Source organism: Emydura macquarii, unplaced genomic scaffold (assembly GCF_026122565.2).
Source record: "Emydura macquarii macquarii isolate MOO-44397 ecotype Brisbane River unplaced genomic scaffold, CSIRO-AGI_Emac_v2 contig_318, whole genome shotgun sequence".
In the NCBI taxonomy this organism is placed as follows: domain Eukaryota; kingdom Metazoa; phylum Chordata; order Testudines; family Chelidae; genus Emydura; species Emydura macquarii.
Window position 1 is genome coordinate 13,535,928 of NW_027130455.1, and position 18,746 is coordinate 13,554,673.

General features: G+C 41.0%; 1 long non-coding RNA gene across 2 annotated transcripts in view; it reads left to right on the forward strand.

The window, feature by feature from the left end:
• Positions 1 to 1,961: 1,961 nt before the first annotated feature.
• LOC137166978 (uncharacterized) overlaps positions 1,962 to 18,746 on the forward strand; it is a 287,887-nt gene continuing 271,102 nt past the window's right edge. For both annotated transcript variants that reach the window (XR_010923904.1, XR_010923905.1), the window contains exon 1: positions 1,962 to 2,029. This is a non-coding gene — a long non-coding RNA (uncharacterized lncRNA). The remainder of the gene's footprint in view (positions 2,030 to 18,746) is intronic.

Below are 18,746 nucleotides of genomic sequence, written 5' to 3' on the forward strand. Positions count from 1 at the left end.
ATGAATGAAAAGTGTTATATAAGAGCTAGGTGGGGATGGTGTTATTTGGCAACCCTAGATAGCAGTGATGCTGAATCTTATGATTTTATCACGAGTCCTGCAAAATGTGGCGCTTTTCTTAAAGCCATTTTACTGAAATTAAGACATTTCATGAGAATCTCAGCTTGCTTGCTCTGTCTCTCTCACTCTAAGTAAGTTTATTGCCCTCTGGGCTGCAGGAAAAAAAAAACCCTAAGTGCACCTTAGAGGCTCATTAACCAGAAGGCAAATAGAAAGAACCCAAAATTAATTATTTAAAAAATTCTCTTGGTTTTAGGGGCCTGACTTATGATTTTTGAATGTTTGGCATTGGCAGTTCTGAGACCATAGCGTCCTGGCACAGAGCAGGCTTGCTTACCGCTCTAGTAAGATCATAAACAGATGTTAATAACCTGGAGGAAATTCAAAGAAGAGCAACAATAATAATAAAGAAGTTAGCTGGACTGACTTATATAGGAAAGAGTTGAAGAATGTCTAGTAAAACAAACCAGTTGCCCTACGTCAATATTTCAATACCACCAAAAGGGAGGCATTATATCGGGTAGTAATTCAAACAGTGAATTAAGCCGCAATCTGCCAATGAACTCATCCACCTGGACAGAGGGATGAGGGGTCTGTCCCTGTGGAATAGTCTCTGTAGTAACTGGAAGAAGCCTCACTGCTTGAATAACTGGAAGAGCTTAAGTCTGCTTTTGTTAATGCCTATTCAACTCTAATAACCAGATGGGACAGTCCTGATATGTCTAAAGGCTTATCTACACAAGGAGTTATTTGGAAATAACTCCAGGAACCGTAGACAATTTAACTGTGAATATGAATGTTCATGCATGGAGTTATTCTGGAATAGCTAGCTGCTCTGAATAATCCTGTGTAAACAAATCCTAATGTAAAAACAGATTTAAAAAAAAATCCTTGCAAGTCTTCTTTCTATGGCTTTCTTTTGGGCCCTGATGCAATCCACATTGAAGTTAATGGGACTTGTGCATGCTGGATTAGACTCTTGTTGAGTAGTAGGGCTTAGGGTTTAGTAGTTGTAGTAGGGCTTAGGGCTTTGGAGTAGGTCAGTTTCCTGTTGGAACTTTAAGGAAAACAAATGACAGCTAAGATTCTCAGGTAGTTACATGACTCAAGGAATCAGCACCTTAAGAAAAACACTAAATTATCACAGGACTCATGATTAAAAATAAAATTCACAGGAGTTGACAACACTATATTACATCTGGTAACAACACTAGCTACAGCCTCGTGAAGATTCAGGTTAATACATTCTACCTTGATGTAACTAGTTGAGGTTGACCTAGAGTCGTTAACATATGTTAACTAATCTTGACCTAACCTCAACCTCCTTTCATAATCTAAACAAACTGTGAGTCTCCATCCAGACAAATCCCCTAGTCAATGGCTATTATGCATCCCTCTCTGTGCCTGATGTACAAAGGATATGAGTCTGTTAGTGGTAGCTTGAGAACCTCACAAGTGGCATAGATACAGGCTTTCACTTCTGATGGTTCCTAGTGTAAGCCATCACACTTACCCCTTGCAGCTCCCTTAAAATCCTTGTGGGTGCAGAGTCACTTGGGACCACTTTGGACAAAGCCTTCTGTGTTGAATCCTTTCTGTGTTTCATTCACAATTATTCATAAAATGCATTTCATAATCTTTGCTATAATAATACCCAGCAAAACAGGGCACAAAAATCCTGCAAATATATCAGTAAAGGAGTAATTTGCTTAATTGCATAGAAATAGCTCCTGTCTAAGACCTTAAAGCATTTTTACTCTTGGATGTCAAGCCCAGTCTCCACCACAAAGTAGTAATCAGGTGTTAAAGGCCAAACAGATTATCAGAGTGCTTTCTCTGACAGCTATTTAACATCTAATTAATTGCTAAGGGCATAAATTATGAGTTTCTGCTGGGAAAGGAGCAGGCATTCTGCCTGGTTTCTACACTGTGACAGGAGTTTGGAAGTGGTGCCAGGACCATAGCACTGGTGAGAGTCTCTTGGGAGTTTGACCTTTTCTCCCACAATTTTCCTGGTCTTTATGTTATCAGCAAATAGATTAGGCTAGTAATTGCTCCAAGGACAGTTCAGGCTACACAAAGATGAGACACTATTCTGCTGAGTCATAAAATCTTCAGGTAGAAGCACGCTATAGAAACTATACAGGCATAGCTATGTTAATGTAACCCCATCATGTTGACTCAGCCTAGAATGATGGAAGGGATTTTTCTATCAATGTAGGAACCTCGGAACAACAGTAGCTACAGCTACATGTGGGATTAAGTTGATATAGTTACATCATTTAGGGGTGTGGGGCTTTTTTGCATCTCTGAATGATGTAATTATTAATCCAACTGTGTGTGTAGACCAGGCCTATTTTTGAGAGGGTGGGAAAGAAAAAGCAGCCCCTTGGCTGCTTCCTTTCCCTTCTCCCAAAAAACATGGTAGCCTGAGTAGAAGAAGCACTTCCGCTGCCTGAAAACTAGTCAGTGGTTTAGCCAAAAGGTGAAAGGGTGACAGTGCAGAGTAAGAGAGTACTTCTGAGGTATTCAGACTCCTGACGGCTATGATCATTCATGCTCCCTTGCTCAGCTGCTGGCCCAGACTATTCAGCTTTAATTTCTTCCCAGCAGGCTCTCAATCCGCCTCTGGAAACAAATCTGCAGTGTATTCCACATTCCCCAATTTGCACTTAGGGCCTGCTTTATTATTATTTATTTGTGTTATCCTAACACCTACAAGCTGCTGTAGTCAAGGTGCTTCAGTCTTCAAGGGAGGGGCTGGTATAGAGGGACCCAACCCTTCCCACTCCACCAGGTCCTAGCTCAGGGCCCGGTGTGAATCAGCTCCTATGTAGGGTCCACTTCCTCGGGTTACTTCCTACCATTGGCCCTTCTGTTTGGGGCATGGTCCCTAAAGTCCATGTTGCTGTGGTAGCTTGTATTTAGTAGTGAGCCCTCATGGACCCTGGGCAGCATCCTGCTATGATCTCAGGTTCCTCTGTGCAGGGCTGCCGTAAGTTTGGCGAGGCCGGAAACCCTCCATGCTTCAGTCACCTCCCATCATTTTGTATGTATAAGGGGGATTATTTTCCAATGTGCATTATTACTTTGCACTTAACATTGAATTTCATCAGCCATTTTGTTGCCTAGTCTCCCAGTTTTGTGAGATCCCTTTGTAACTCTTTGCAGTCTGCTTTGGACTTAAGTGTCTTGAGTAATTTTGTATCATTTGCAAACTTTGCCACCTCCCTGTTAACCCTTTTTCCCAGATCATTTATGAATCATCATTTTGATATAGGATCAGGACCTTACTCACGCTGACTTACTTTTCCACATAGAGTCCAACTATAGGCATGCCTCAAAGGACTCCCGCAAGTCACTGAACCCTGTAGCAGTGTGTGACTATAACACCACATACATTTAAGACCTATTTTTTCTTCTAGTGAATGAAAGAACTTTTCCCCCAGAATGAACAGGAGCATATGGAAATAGGCAAGATGATGACTCACAGGTGTAAATTACTCCCATGCATAATGTTCCTAGGATCCAACATCTAGTTAGCATGGATTCATCCCACCTGTTTCCCCATACTCACACACATTTGATAGGTGTTTTGGTTCAAACAATGTGCAGGTGGGATCAGAAAGAAAAAGAACTTGCTTCCTGCATTGTATGGAGCTGGGGACAATAAGCACTCCAATCTTTAACATTAAGTGACAGGTTCCCTGCCCCTCACTGTGTGATGGTGTAGGGTTTTAATGTTTAAAAAAAAAAAAAAAAAAAAAAAAAAAGAGAGAGCAGCTTTTAAAGTGGCACATTTATTAGACATTGTGACCTTTGAAATCCAGACAGACGCATTGAGCTTTGTTTCTGACTTAAGGTGGAGGAAGAGGCTAATGGAACCTGCCAGTGCTAGCATAGCTCAAATGAGCCAATCCAGCCAGCAAAATTGCTTTGTGAAACATACATAAAACAATGCAGGCTCCTTTGCCCCACAGCAAGCCAGGCGGGGCTAGGATGTTTGGGTTTCTCTTTTTCAGTTTGCAAAATACTCTGGTCAGCAGACTCCCGCAAGGCTTGTATAATCAAAACAATACATCAGTTAAATTGCAGCATTTACATTATTGATACAGTACCTCTTGAAGGACTCAAACTACTCCCCCTCTCTTTGAATATATTGAGCTTGTAACTCTCACATAGCCAGTTTCCCTGGAGGGTAAAAGCCTGTGTGAATAGGTGGGTGAGCCTTGTAGTATTGTTTGGAGGAAACTGGGCTCAGACCATGCTCCAGCAGCAGATGAAGTGAATTCCTACCTCTATAGCCCCTCTGTGGGCCAGATCCACAAAGTTACTTAGGAGCCTAAATCTCAGGTTTGGCTCCTGTGTGATCCACAGAATTCCCACCAAACCACATAGGCACCTAAACTCACTCAGCCCTTAAATTCCCAAGGTAAAAGGTCCTTAGGTGGCCAATTTTTCTGCCTCTGGGCATGGGCCCTGTAGATGTCAATGTGCCCATCTATTGCCTATGCCCCAGAGTTATTAACAAACCGGGGCCTGCTCAGAGGCCACCTACCAGATCGGGTCCTATTCAAAATCTAGCCAGAGGAGAAGGTAGGGTTGCCCACCTTACAATTTTTAGCCCAATGGTTAGAACACTCACCTGGGATCCGGGGAGGGGAGAAATGATTTGCAAAGAGGCATGATGATGGTTTTGTGAATTGCATTCTAAGGTATCTCTCTCTCCTTGTTCATGGTATAGGAAACCTAGGTGCCTAACTCTACTTCCTGGCTCTCAGTATTCTGTGGTTTTCTAGGCACCTAACAGTTAGGCGCAGAGATGTTCAACAATGCAAACTAAGGTCCTTGGTGGAGCCCACTCCTACAGATGGAGATAAGCACCTGTAGGAGTGGGTACCACAAAGGAACTAGGGTTTGCAATGCTGAATGTGGATTCCAGTGGGGATGAGGTGCTCAGACCCTTTTGTAAATCTTTCTAGGCACCTAGCTGCATATTTAGGTGCCTAAATAGCTTTAAAGATCTGCTCTGATTACCTCACATGCCTCAGCTGGTTGCAATTGCAATAGTATCATGTAAAGAGGGAGGCAAACTCTGAGGTGTGTCTTATGTGCAAGCACACTCAGAGTTTAAAATGTTGGGTTTAGATCTGCAAAATAACAGAAAAATATAGAATACATTAAATATATATAGAAAACCTGTTACTAACTAAACGTTATATAGCCAGAATGATGGTCCGATCTGTAGTGAGCTCCTCATGGATGAAATCCCTGCAATCATATGGAGCTTATTGATGTCAATGGGGCTTCATCTCGTGTACAGTACAGATGTCTGCCCATGCAGCACCCCATTGCACTGTCAAGGCCATAGTCATCAAACCTGTGCTATTCTCTTTGGTGGTTTTATATTTGATACAATCAAGCCAACTGGTATATTCTAGTAACCAGCCTTTCAGTACTTGCAGTCTAACCAAGGAATGTGTCCTTGGAATGGAAGCTGGATGAAAGGTTTCTCGGCTCTAACTTCTTCTGATTATGGCTTTGGCTCTGATTCACTTTTGCGGCCTTGAACAAGTCACTGAGGCCAAAAATGTCACAGGTGACCAATGGTTTGGGGTGCCTCCGTTTTTGGCTCTCCAGCTGGAAATACCTGATGCCCCCATGGCGTCAATTGCAGTTACGAGCGCTCTGCGCTACAGAAGTCAGTTGGAGCTAAGGCTACTCTGCACCCATGAAAGTCAGACCCGGTGTTGTTCTTTTTTAAGTTGAGCAGCCAAAAATCATCGGGCACTTTTAAAAATGTTAGCACTCTCTCCGTTTCCCCACCTGTGAAATGGGGGCAGTGATACTTAACTGCCTAGCTCAAAGGGGCTTTTGTGGGGGTTAATCAGTTAATACTGTAAAATACTTTGCACACATACAGTGCTGAGGTAGAGCAGCAGTATTATTGCTCGCCATGCTCAGTAGAAGCACTGTTGCTTTAAAAAGGGAGCTTGTCCAAGCTCTTTTCCTCCACTGGATCTAAGATGGATGCCCCTGCTGCAGCACAGACTCTCAGCAGACTTTGCACTGCCTGCTTTTTTTGTTTTTCCTGGAAGCTTGCTCCAGACAGGTCAGCAGCACTGCGGATTCAGCAGAAACACGAGGGTAGCTCTCCGCAGGTAAGTTACTACTAACACAATGCTGCTCTTTCACACACCTGTATGGCGATAGCATCCAGGATACTGGCATACTGAGAATTATGGTCCTCTTCTTATTTTTCTCTAGCTGACTCTGAGAACCTAGCTCTTAGCAAGGGTCTAGTCAGACAACTTCAGGCTTCCGATCTCTAAAAATTGTCTTCTGGCTACCTGATATTCATGTAGTTGTTACAAGGGTAGGGGGCTCCTGGTGCAGGGCCTGATTCTGATCTCACTCACCCTGGTTTTACCCAGGCATAACTTCCAGAGAGTTACACTTGATTTATGTTGGAGTCAGTGTAAACACAAAGTACCCTGACGTGCCCAAGAGCCCGATTGCCCTCCAGGAGGATGTGGTATTCTGTCACTAGAGATGGAAGAGTAGGACTAGTCCAAGAGAGCCTTCCGAACTTTCTGAGCTGGCAGCTACAGAGGCCAGTTTTAGCTGCATTGGTTTCTTTTCCTCTGAAATACATTCCTTCCCCTGTAATTCTCCTTCTTTTAAGCATTAATGTGTCTTTGCTGGGATGTAGCAAATGGAACACTCCAATAACTTTCCAGAGTCTACATTTATTTCATTTTATTATCCCAATAGACACTTTGGGGAAAGGGGATTCCTCTTGTGTATTAGTTTTACAAATGGTTGGGTTTTTTTTTTTTTTTGGGGGGGTGGGGGGGGGACTTTAATGAAATAGAGATTAAGATAACACTTTGACTCCTTTAACACCATCATTGCTGACTAATACCATCATTGTTCTGGAAATAGTGCATGTTGCTTAACTGCTGCTGCAGAGCCAGCAGGAGGAAGGCTAAAGCACTTTGAGAGACATTCTCTTCTCTGCTATTATACGTTGCTCTGGAAGCATGAAGGTGCCAGGAGGGGCTAGTGGAGAACTCCCCAGTGCAGAAGCAGAGTAGGGCTCTTGTAACCTCAAGCCCCAGGTAGGAAGCATAAGGATTAAGTGTGTGCATTGGGGTCGGAAGCGGTGCGAGCAAGCCCATAGGCAGCCAAAGAGGAGCTGCCATAAATTATTAAAGCAATAGCTGGGATTGTTGTGATTTACACTGGGGGCTATCTTGGCCCCCACAGCACCCTAGAATTACCCTTTCTACCCCTCTTCAGCTGGACATCACCTTCTGATTTGTGCTTTTCAGGGGCTGCAGCACAGAATCTAGTCCTGTTCTTCTGAACCTCACCCTACTGGATTTTGCTTTTCAACTTCTTGGGGTTGGAGCGGTCAACTCATGGGTGAGGGGAAGGGATGTGTTCAGAGTGTGGAAAAGTTGCCCCATGACATTATATTTTAAAGCTCCAACCCTTAGCCAATGAGCTTTTACTGAGTAGCATACCAGTTTTTCATTGCAAAACGAGGCAAGCTACAATGGCGGGTATGCAAGGATGGTTTGGTGGGGAGGAGATGGGCCTGGGAAGGTTTTGGAAGCTGGAACTGGGGTGAAAATGAAGCTTGACCACCCCTCTGCTAAGCTATACCTTCCTATTTTCTTCCCTTGAGATTGTGTGCAGGTGACTGCTAGTTTGAGGACTCATTGAAAGATTGGTCGATCTAGTGGGAGTGGGTCTTTCAGGTGCCTTTTTTCTCAGCTGGCCTTTTGTCAGTTTTACTGGTTCAGCTGACTGGTGGCTCCTGGTGGCTGGAGTCTCTGTAGGAGTTTACAAAAAAACTTTTTGTCTTGTTTTTTGTAAAAGTTGACGGGAACAGGACAGGCCCTGAAAAGATGAACATAAGAATGGCCACACTGGGTCAGACCAATGGTCCATCTAGCCCAGTATCCGGTGTTCCGACAGCGGCCAATGCCAGGTGCTTCAGAGGGAATGAATACAACAGGTAATCATTAAGTGATCCATCCTGTCGGCCCTTCCCAGCCTCTGGAAAACAGCAATCCCTGCCTGTCATAGCTAATGGCCATTAGATCTATCCTCCATGAACCTACCTAGTTTGTTTTTGAACCCCGTTATAGTCTTGGCCTTCACAACATGCTCTGGCAAAGAGTTCCACAGGTTGACTGCATGTTGTATGAAGAAATACTTCCTATTGTTTATTTTAAACCTACTGCCTATTAATTTCATTTGGTAACCCCTAGTTCTTATGTTTGAGAAGGAGTATATAACACTTCCTTATTTACTTTCTCCACACCACTCATGATGTTAGTCATTTATCCTCTCCCCACAGTCATCTCTTTTCCAAGCTTAAAAGTCCCAGCCAATTAATCTCTCCTCATATGAAAGCTGTTCCATACCCATAATCATTTTAGTTGCCCCTTTCTGTACCTTTTCCAATTCCAATATATCTTTATTGAGATGCGACGATCAGATCTGCATAAAGTATTCAAGATGTGGGCATAACCTGGATTTAAATAGAGGCAATATGATATTTTCTGTCTTATTATCTATCGTTTTCCTAAAAATTCCCAACATTCTGTTAGATTTTTTTGACTGCCTCTGCACATTGAATGGATGTTTTCAGAGAACTATCCACAATGATTCCAAGATCTCTTTAGACCCCATTATTTTGTATATATAATTGGGATTATGTTTTCCAGTGTGCATTACTTTGCATTTATCAACATTGAATTTAATCTGCCATTTTGGTGCCCAGTCACCCGGTTTTGTGAGATCCCTTTGTAACTCTTTGCAGTCTGCTTTGTACTTAACTATCTCTTGAGTTGTTTTGTGTCATCTTCAGATTTTGCCGCCTTACTGTTTACCCCTTTTTCCAGACCATTTATTAATATGTTGAACTGTACTGATCCCAGTACAGATCCCTGGGGGGCACCACTATTTACCTCTCTCCATTCTGTAAACTGACCATTTATTCCTACCCTTTGTTTTCTATCTTTTAACCAGTTACTGATCCAGGAGAGGACCTTCCCTTTTATCCCGTGATTGCTTACTTTGCTTAAGAGCCTTTGGGATTTTGTCAGAGGCTTTCTGAAAATCAAAGTACACTGTATCCATTGGATTAGGACCTGGGGGTAACAGTGGATAAAAAGCTGGATATGAGTCAGTAGTGTGCCCTGGTTGTCAAGAAGGCTAATAGCATATTGGGCTGCATTAGTAGGAGCATTGCCAACAGGTCGCGGGAAGTGATTATTCCCCTCTATTCGGCATTGGTGAGGCTGTATTTAGAGTATTGTGTCCAGTTTTGGGCCCCCCACTACAAAAAGGATATAGACAAGTTGGAGAGAGTACAGCGGAGGGCAAGAAAAATGATAAGGGGGCTGGAGCACAGGACTTATGAGGAGAGGCTAAGGAAATGGAGTTTGTTTAGTCTGCAAAAGAGAAGAATGAGGGGGGATTTGATAGCAGCCTTTAACTACCTGAAAGGGGGTTCCAGGGAGGATGGGGCTAGGCTGTTCTCGGTGGTGGCAGATGACAGAACAAGGAGCAACGGTCTCAAGTTGCAGGGCGGGAGGTCTAGGTTGGACATTAGGAAAAAGTTTTTTACTAGGAGGGTGGTGAAGAACTGGAATGGGTTACCTAGGGAGGTGGTGGAATCTCCATCTTTAGAGGTTTTTAAGCTGAGGCTTGACAAAGCCCTGGCTGGGATGATATAGCTGAGGTTAGTCCTGCTTTGAGCAGGGGGTTGGACTAGATGATCTCCTGAGGTTCCTTCCAACTCTAATATTCTATGATTCTATGATCACCCTTGTCCACATGCTTGTTGACCCCCACTCAAAGAATTCTAGTAGATTGGTGAGGCATGATTTCCCTTTACAAAAACCATGTTGACTTTTCCACAACAAATCTTATTCATCTACCTGATAATTCTGTTTTTCTTTACTATAATTTCAACCAATTTGGGCCTCATTAACAAGCTTTTTAAGTTTAATTAAATTAGATTTCCTCTATAGAAATTCCCTTACTGTTAAAGGAGCAGCAGAGACTAGAAGAATCTGCCACTACAATCCAGTAGCAGCTGCTTTCATATAAAGCTTTCTCTCAGGGCTTATTAAAGCTAGTTGGAAAATGTTCCAAAGAATTTAGCTTCAGCCATTCCCACATCTTTCTATATTTTGCTTTCTACTGACGTTTGTGTGAATAAAGTTCTGTTTGTTCATGGAAAATGAATTTTGGAACTGTAGTGGAGAAGTCATTAAAAAGTAGATGTTAAAAAAGGTGACATTTTCCAAAAAGAAGCGTAGAAACTATGTCAATCTCTGTCTATTGGCTGATAATTTCTGGAAAAGGCTGGCTTTAATGACAACTTTAGGAAATGGGAACTTTTATCCATAAAAAGCTATAATTATATCTTAGAATCCAAACTGTTTTTCTCCTCTACATATATCAATGAGAACCTGTCAGTGAAAAATGTCAGCGGGAAAACCAACATTTTTATCCTCCTCTGTATAGCTTGAATAACACATGTCATAAAAGATCTAGGTTCAGCTCGGAAATGGTTGTATATGTGATTATCGCTGAGCTATCACTTCTGCACTCTAACTGGATTACATTAAATCAAATGAGATTAGACACTATAAAGCAAGATTTAGGTTAAACTTCCAACCCTCTTATTTTTCTTTTGCCTTGTTGTCTGTCTTTTGGATTTACTGCTTTACTGATACTTTGTAATATAAATTTTAGAGTTTCATGTGAAAATAAATAAATAAATTGACTTGTGTAAAGTTCATAATTTCTTCAAGAATCCAAAAAGTACTTATTTCCAATTAATTGACATGCATCGTCATTTTATTTTCACTTCTGCTTTTATTATGTACTTTCTCCCAAAGCCTTAATTAATATTTAAATAATGGTTGCAGGCAACATGAAAGGTGAAGAGACATTAGTCTTGTTTTCTCTCTGGTCCCACCAGCAGAAACACAAGTTGCTTCATGGATTGTTGTGGATTCTCTGTACCCATGAGCAAACCTGTTAGCACATCATCTGATAGCTAGAGTCCCCTGGTCTTTTGGCTGTCCTCTGTGGAATCCCATCAACAAATGGTCTTAGGCCATGTCTACACTAGCATTTATGTCAGCAAAATTTTGTTGCGCAGGGGCATGGAAAAAATCACACCCCTGAGCGACATAAATTTTGCCAGCATAAGCGCTTGTGTGCACAACACTATGTTAGCAGGTGACGCTCTTCTGTCAACATTTGAGCTGGTTTTATGATGTCGATGGGAGAGTTCTCTCCTGTCAGCATCATGTGGTTACACAAGCACTTGAACTTGGATTGTAACAATATTTCAGACTTAATTATTTAAAAATACAATCGTTTAGTTTCTGTTACTCCGTCACAATCCTGGTTGAGTCTCCCTAGGGACCACTTACCAGACTGCTAATCAGACTCAACATTTGGATCCCATGAGCTTCCAAGGCCAGCTGGGTCTGGGCAGAGTCCAGGTACTGTCTGTAGCCCTGGGCCTCTCAGGCACGCTCCTGTGCACAGACTCCCTGTTTATAATCCTTCCTTGGGACCTGAGACTCTGCAGTCCAATTACCCTAGGCCCCAGGACCAATTCTGAGCTTCCCCAGTCACTTATGCATGCTCCCACCTGAGTCCACCTCTGTTAAACTATCATTCCAAGGCACCCACTCTTTGGAAACATGTGGCAGGTAACATAAGGAAGATGGGCTTTGCTCAGGAACTTCTCAAACACACCCACACTTTACTCTTAGCACAGGAGAGTTACAGATAGACTCATAGATGCTAAGGTCAAAAGGGACCAATTGAACATCTAGTCTGACTTCCTGCACAATGCAGGCCACAACAGATCTATGTGAAACAATAAACATCATCACCGCTCCTGAGTCTTGGGGTGGGGAGGCAAAGCCTGTCCGGCTTCCATTTCTCCAGCTGTCTTCTCTTTCTGGCAATGGAAAGTCCCCTTGCCAGGAGACCAGGTTACTTTTAAAAACAGTCTGTGACACCTTTCCTTTTCTCTCTTTTTCCTAGTGATTTTCCATGCTCCCAACCTCCTTGTTGGTTGCTGGGCAGAGAGTCATTAAAAGTCAATGACTCTATTGGTGGTAATCGCATTGTCCCACCAGAATAATTCTATTCAATTGTTGATGGACTTGTTTCAGCTTTCCTAATATAGTCTGTTTCTGCTACAAAATAGAAGTTCTAATCCACACTGAAGGTTACAATTATAAATGTCATTCATAAAACACGAAATCATAAATTAACAGGCATATTCTCCAAACTGTCACACACCCGATGTGCTAATTGTGTTAATACTGTGTCCGTTTTGCAAACATCTACTACTGAATATAGTATTTGCTATTGTGAGTAGTCCAATTACCCAGAAGGCAAAGAACCACTCCCAGAATTGAGCACTGTTTGCAGGATCAATGGGACTACACATATGCTGAAAGTGAAGCACATGCATGTCTTTGCAGAATGAGGGCCTGCATTCAGTTACTAAGGTAGGTTTGCAGGATAAGGCCTATTGCTTGTGCTGAATTTATTGTGAAAAATCTTCAACAAAAGCATAGCAGAACATCCTTTTTAATAAAGGATTTTCCAAACAAATTATTTTATGGCTACTGAAAACTCATAGCAACACTCCAGTTTATCCCTTTTGTGCTAATGCTTAGTCTGAGTAAATGGGTTTGGTTTTTTCCCTCCCTTGTATCTCTTCATTTGCAGCTGGCTGAATGATATAAATAAAACTGATTTTTTTTTTAATGATACACTATGCAAAACAGCCAAGGTGGCAGACCGGATTTCTCCCTCCATGTGTCTTTTTAGCTTCTTTTATTATTATTATTTATTTTATTTTATTTTAATTTAACCTTTCAGATGTTTGGCACTTCAAAGAAAATAGTTACCGTTACATGCTTCTCTTGGGAAACATCAGTTTTCTGTGTAACTTTAGTAAGTAAGAAGTTAGAACTCCTTTTCCTGAAAGTTAGAATTTAATTTACATAGGGAGAGTATAGCAAATCCAAGTACTGTAAGTTAAATTCTGAAACTTTATTTTAAAATGCTGCTTGGAATTGCCTCAGTGAATTCCAGTAACATGAGCAAATGATCTGTTCCACAGAAATGTGAATGTTGATGTGGATTAGTGGCGTATGCAAGAATGGGACAAATGTGTATGCTAAAGACTTGCTCAGAGTAACACCCATAAATGGGGAAAAAAATGAGGTAGTGCAGGCTCAGGTGGCTTGGTCAGGTAAAGTGAAGTCCTGACAACTGTGCGTGTAAGAGTCCAACAGATCAAGAATGAAGGAAAAAGAGGCTGACCCAAGAAGAAGTGGTGGGATGTCGTAAAGCAAGACATTCGCATAAGGTGTGATGGCACTTAATAGAGCACTATAAAGGGAGAGAACTCGCAGTGTGGACCCCATTTGATGGGATTAACATGAGGAAGAAGAATTCCAGCAATTGGGTGTGAACAAAGGGAGGTGCAAGCAGGGGCACACGCCCCCAGATAATCAGCAGGGGCACAGAGCTCCTTGAGCCATGGTGGGGGCACAGAACGTGCCCCTCTAAAAGGGTTTAAATTTTTATTCCTTTGCATGTCCCTGCCAGCCATTTATCATTGACTCCAAAAATGTTATGGCTCAATCTGTTGTGTGCTCACTTCTGTTAACCAGCAAAATGTTAACTTTTATGTACTGACTATGGGATAGAAATGGTTTTATATTGCCTTCCCCAAAATTTAAATCCATGCCAGTAAAGTTGCTCTTCTAATATTAAATCCTGCAAACATTTGAGCATGTGCATAACTTCATGAATAATCCTAATGATTTAAAGGCTATTATTTACATGCGTAAAGTTATGCACCTATGTGATTGCAGGACTATGCACTGTAGCACACTTGCCTAAATATATGGGAAATGGAAATGCTGGTTGGGGCTATGCACTGCCACAGATCTGCTACATCAGTGGTTCTCAACCCGGGGTATGTGTACCCCTGGGGTTATGCAGAGGACTTCCAGTGAGTGCATCAACTCATCCAGATATTTGCTTAGTTTTACAACAAGCTACATAAAAAGCACTAGTGAAGTCAGTACAAACTAAAATTTCATATAGACAATGATTTGTTTATACTGCTCTATATACTATAAACTGAAATGTAAGTACTATATTTATATTCCAATGGATTTATTTTATAATTATATGGTAAAAATGAGAAAGTAAGCACTTTTTCAATAATAGTGTGCTGTGACATTATTGTATTTTATGTTTGATTTTGTAAGCAAGTAGTTTTTAAGTGAGGTGAAACTTGGGGGTATGTAAGACAAATAAGACTCCTGAAAAGGGGTACAGTAGTCTGGAAAGGTTGAGAGCCACTGTGCTACACAGATGGCACTGTATCTTTTGCTGCATGGGGTCTCTGTAGTTTCTTCCAGGGTACCATTTGATTGCTCTCCTGACTTTCCCTCCTGCTTACAGGATTAATATACTAATAATAAATCTAGGCACTTTTATAGCACCTGCCTCATGAGGCTATCATAGGGCTTTACAAAAAATGGGTGAAATTCTGGCTTTACTGAAATTAATGAGAGAATTGCCATTGTTCTTTAATTGTGACAGGATTTCACCCAATATGAATTCATCTTTACAACACCCAAGTAGGTAGGGGATGTTTCCATTTGACAGCTGAAAAACAAAGACACGGGACACTGTCAAAATTGCCTACTTAATTTGAGATACCTGTTGGATTTTCAGAGCTGATGAGCCCCACCCTCAGCCCTCATGACTTCATAGCTTTCTAGTAATACTTTACTTCACCATGAGTGAGGGATGCTCAACAGCTCTGAAAATCAAGTTCTCCTTGCTGGAAAGTTTTGCTGAGGTTCTTGCCCTTAATGAACATAGATGAGAGTGCTGCACAGTTTTTATTTTTCATAGGATCTATTTAGTTTCCAGCTCATTTTTGCCTCTGCTGCCTTTGTCACAGGGGGAGCCTTTCTACTGTGTGTCTGGTTTTGTTTTGTTTGTTTATCTAGTACGACTCTTTGAAGAGACTTTATCTTTTTTAATCATGGTTACAGCCAAGTTTAGTTTTTGGTAGGTCCCTTTGATTGGTGAACAGGGAATTTAGAGAAGAGCAACAAAAATGAATAAGGGGTGGGTGATTTTGAATTGTAACAAGATTAAAAATATAACAATGCATAGCTTGACCCAAGATCTAATGATCCTATCAGTCTGTTGCTAACTGATGGATGTAAACAATGAGGAGTTAGAGGGACTATTTAGGTTAAAGCAAGGAGGTATGAGGGATGAAATTAAGCAAGGTAAAACATAAGTATTCATATTATGACGTCGGTTGTTAAGCAGAACTCCACATTAAAGACAATAGGAGAATTTTTTAATAAACTGATGTCCCGAAACAAATAAGGGTGAATACCTAGAGATGCTTTGTGAACTAGCCCTGGGTTTTTCTAGAGCCAAGTATGAAATAGGACAGAAGCCCTCTTGCTAAATCTGGGTTGGATAGATTTCAAATGTTAAGGATTCATTACAGGCCTTTGTCACTGGAGGCTGGGAGTGCAAGAGGAGTTTACAAGCTGGATGTATCAAGATGGGGCTGATACACGGCATGGATTACTATTCCTTGCAAATCCTGAAACTCGCAACATTTTTCAAAATGTTACTGTAACTCAAACTAATACATCCCATTTCTCATGGGACCAGATGGCCTCCACCTTCTCCACCCACTGTTCACTTACCATAGCCTCCTCTTTTACACTATCCTCCATAACTCCTTTAAAATGTTGCATCCATGCTTTCTGCTATCATGCTTTCATATTGCAGTTAGCTGTACAGTGCTAGGTAACACTACTCTTTTTATATTGAATGACCTCTTATGTGGACAATACTTGGAGGACTGTTGGAACGTTTACTCTTTGTTTAATCTGTGCCAAGCAGGAGGTGGGGTGGGGAAGGTTCAAAGCAGAAGCTTTACAGTGAAGCAGGAAAAGAGAGGCCAAGTAGCTTTATGTCTGATGCTATTTTATTTATGCTAACAAAATTCCTGATTGATCGTTTGAAAAAAGTGACACTTTCTATGATTCTTTCCCATAGCTGGATGACACAGAAGATTTTGCATGTCTTATCACTCCTGATGACTTAAAGGACACTGATCTCATCTTTCAGTCTCCTAATCTTCTTTTCCAGTAGTGCTCTTAACTGATGCTTAATGTGCAGTATATACACCCCATTTTCTGCATTGCTACAGTGAACATTTTGTCCTTGCCTTCTGTCACTTCTTGATTTGTTGACAATGAACAGAATGACAGCAAATGGTGACTGACTTCTTTGAAGATGGAAGAGGCAAGAAGAAACTCTTAATTATAAAATGTTATGGAGAAAAGGGGTACATAACTCTATCACAGTATGCACATAAATCATAAGACTGCACATGTACAGCATGAGGTAAAGAATCTTTTGCTCTAAAAGCTAAAATAGCTAAAGGAGAATCTCCGTTAGCTGTCTCCAGTAGTCCCCAGCTGCTAGCACCGTAGTGTACGGACTTGGAACTGGAAGAGTGGGACTCCTTTTTTCACCTCCAAAAATAATATTTTGGATTGACTTGAAGAGGAGAAAAATGACTCTTTTGGTAAAGAAGTTCAGACAGTGGCATTGGACGCTTATTCACCAAGATCAGTAACTTTATGGAGAAGCCATCTGACAGTTGCTATATATCCTGCCTGGCTGGACGTGATAATAGCAAATAGTAGAGGTGCACTTCATTGTGGCAGGAGTTGCAAGGAAGTAGGTTGGTTCAGTGCACTCAATTGCTAAAGGATTTTTTGACTGGAGGAGGGTTGCAAAATGCAGCAAATATGTGGAATCTATCTGTAGTATGGCAACATCTGTAATATATGATCCTCTATTAATCTTTTCAAAGAGAGGATATAGTGGTAGATTTTTCAAGAAACCTTGTTCCTCCAGTCTGACTTGGTGATTTAAATTCCTTTCCCAGCAATTAGCAATATACTTCTGCTTCACTGATCGGTACTATACAAAGTAAAAATAGAGAAGGGTCTTTGGGCAATCATTTTTGTACAGCAACTTGCTGTGGGTGGTTGTCACCTAATTGAAATAAATGTCTTGGCCATTTGTGATGTGAACTATTATTTCAATTTGCCACTAGAATGAACCTTCTAGTTAGATGTAGGCTAGGGGATATTTCTCTGTGACCATGCAGCAGATGACTCTTTAGTTAAAGCAGCAGTAAGATTAAGAGCGAAGGGCACTATTTCTTGTCTTGTAGAAGCGTGTGGTTATCACTGTTTGAAACATCTTAACATTAAATAAAATCACATGTGAAATATGTTTTGGTTGGAAGTCTGTTACATTTTTAGAATCAGAAACTTTAAGCCGGGAGGGAGGGTTGAACAAATTAGTGTACCCTCTCTCCTGGAACTGAAAACCTATGCAATCATCCCTCCCCCCCCCCCCCCCCCCCGAAAGACTAATAAATGGCCTCTTTTTCACCTCCCTCTGCCCCTCATCTGATTTGAAATTAAATACAGGCAATTTTAACTATATTCTGTGCAAATTAGTTGAAGATCTTGTTTGTGTGATTGTGGGTCTATTTTAAATGGAGATGTCATGTTTAAAATACTTAATGGTGCAGATGTAATGTATTCTTTCTAAAAGGAAATAATTATTGGGAAGGATTGAGAGCGTTACTGATTACTTAAATGTCTCCGCTGAGTGGGTATTAGTACGGTTAACACAAATGCATCATTTTCTGGTATTCTGTAGTAGCGTCTCCTACAAAAAATTTCCAGATTAGTGCTTATCAGACCAGTAATGCAATGTGCTCACACCTTCAGGTAAGAGTGTGATTCATTTTTTTTTAATGATAGTGGCTGCTAGCTGTAACTATGGAATGTATTGTCATGGAAACCACACTTTTCTAAATTTACGCCAGTGCTGGTGATGAGAGAGACAGGACTTGAAAGAAAATCTGTTTAATAATGCGACAGCCAAGCTGGGAATAAACAGATCAAAGATTCAGATATTTTTATAAGCATCGTCATAACATGTATTCTAAATAGGGTCAAGCAATATTTCACATGCTAACCATCAGGACAAGTTGGAAGGAAGTCCTGCTTTTGTGTTACTTTGGAATAACAGGTCAAACAGGGCTTGGAATATTGATGTTTGGTCAAATAGCATCTCTATAATAAACTCCTGTATGATCTAATGTAGCATAGAAAACATGTTTCAAGTCTGTTTGGAATCAAACTGTGGCCACAGTGAATTGAGGACAGTTAATTTTCAGAATCCGTCATTTGCAAGGAAAGTATGGCTTATTGAGTTGTAATTTTAACTATGGAGCAATAGAAGTGCTCCATAATAGTCTTTCTGATCAATTTTGTACGTAAGCACTTTTAATACACACTACTGTAGTACCTAGGTTCTCTGTATGCAAACTGGGAAACCTCAGTTCTATCCTTAAGGAATCAGAATTAATAGATGTAAAAATTATTTTACCAAATCATGATTTGTCTATAAGTGAAGAAAACTGCTTAAAGGAAAAGTGAGTGAACTAGGATATTAAAAAGCAAAAATCC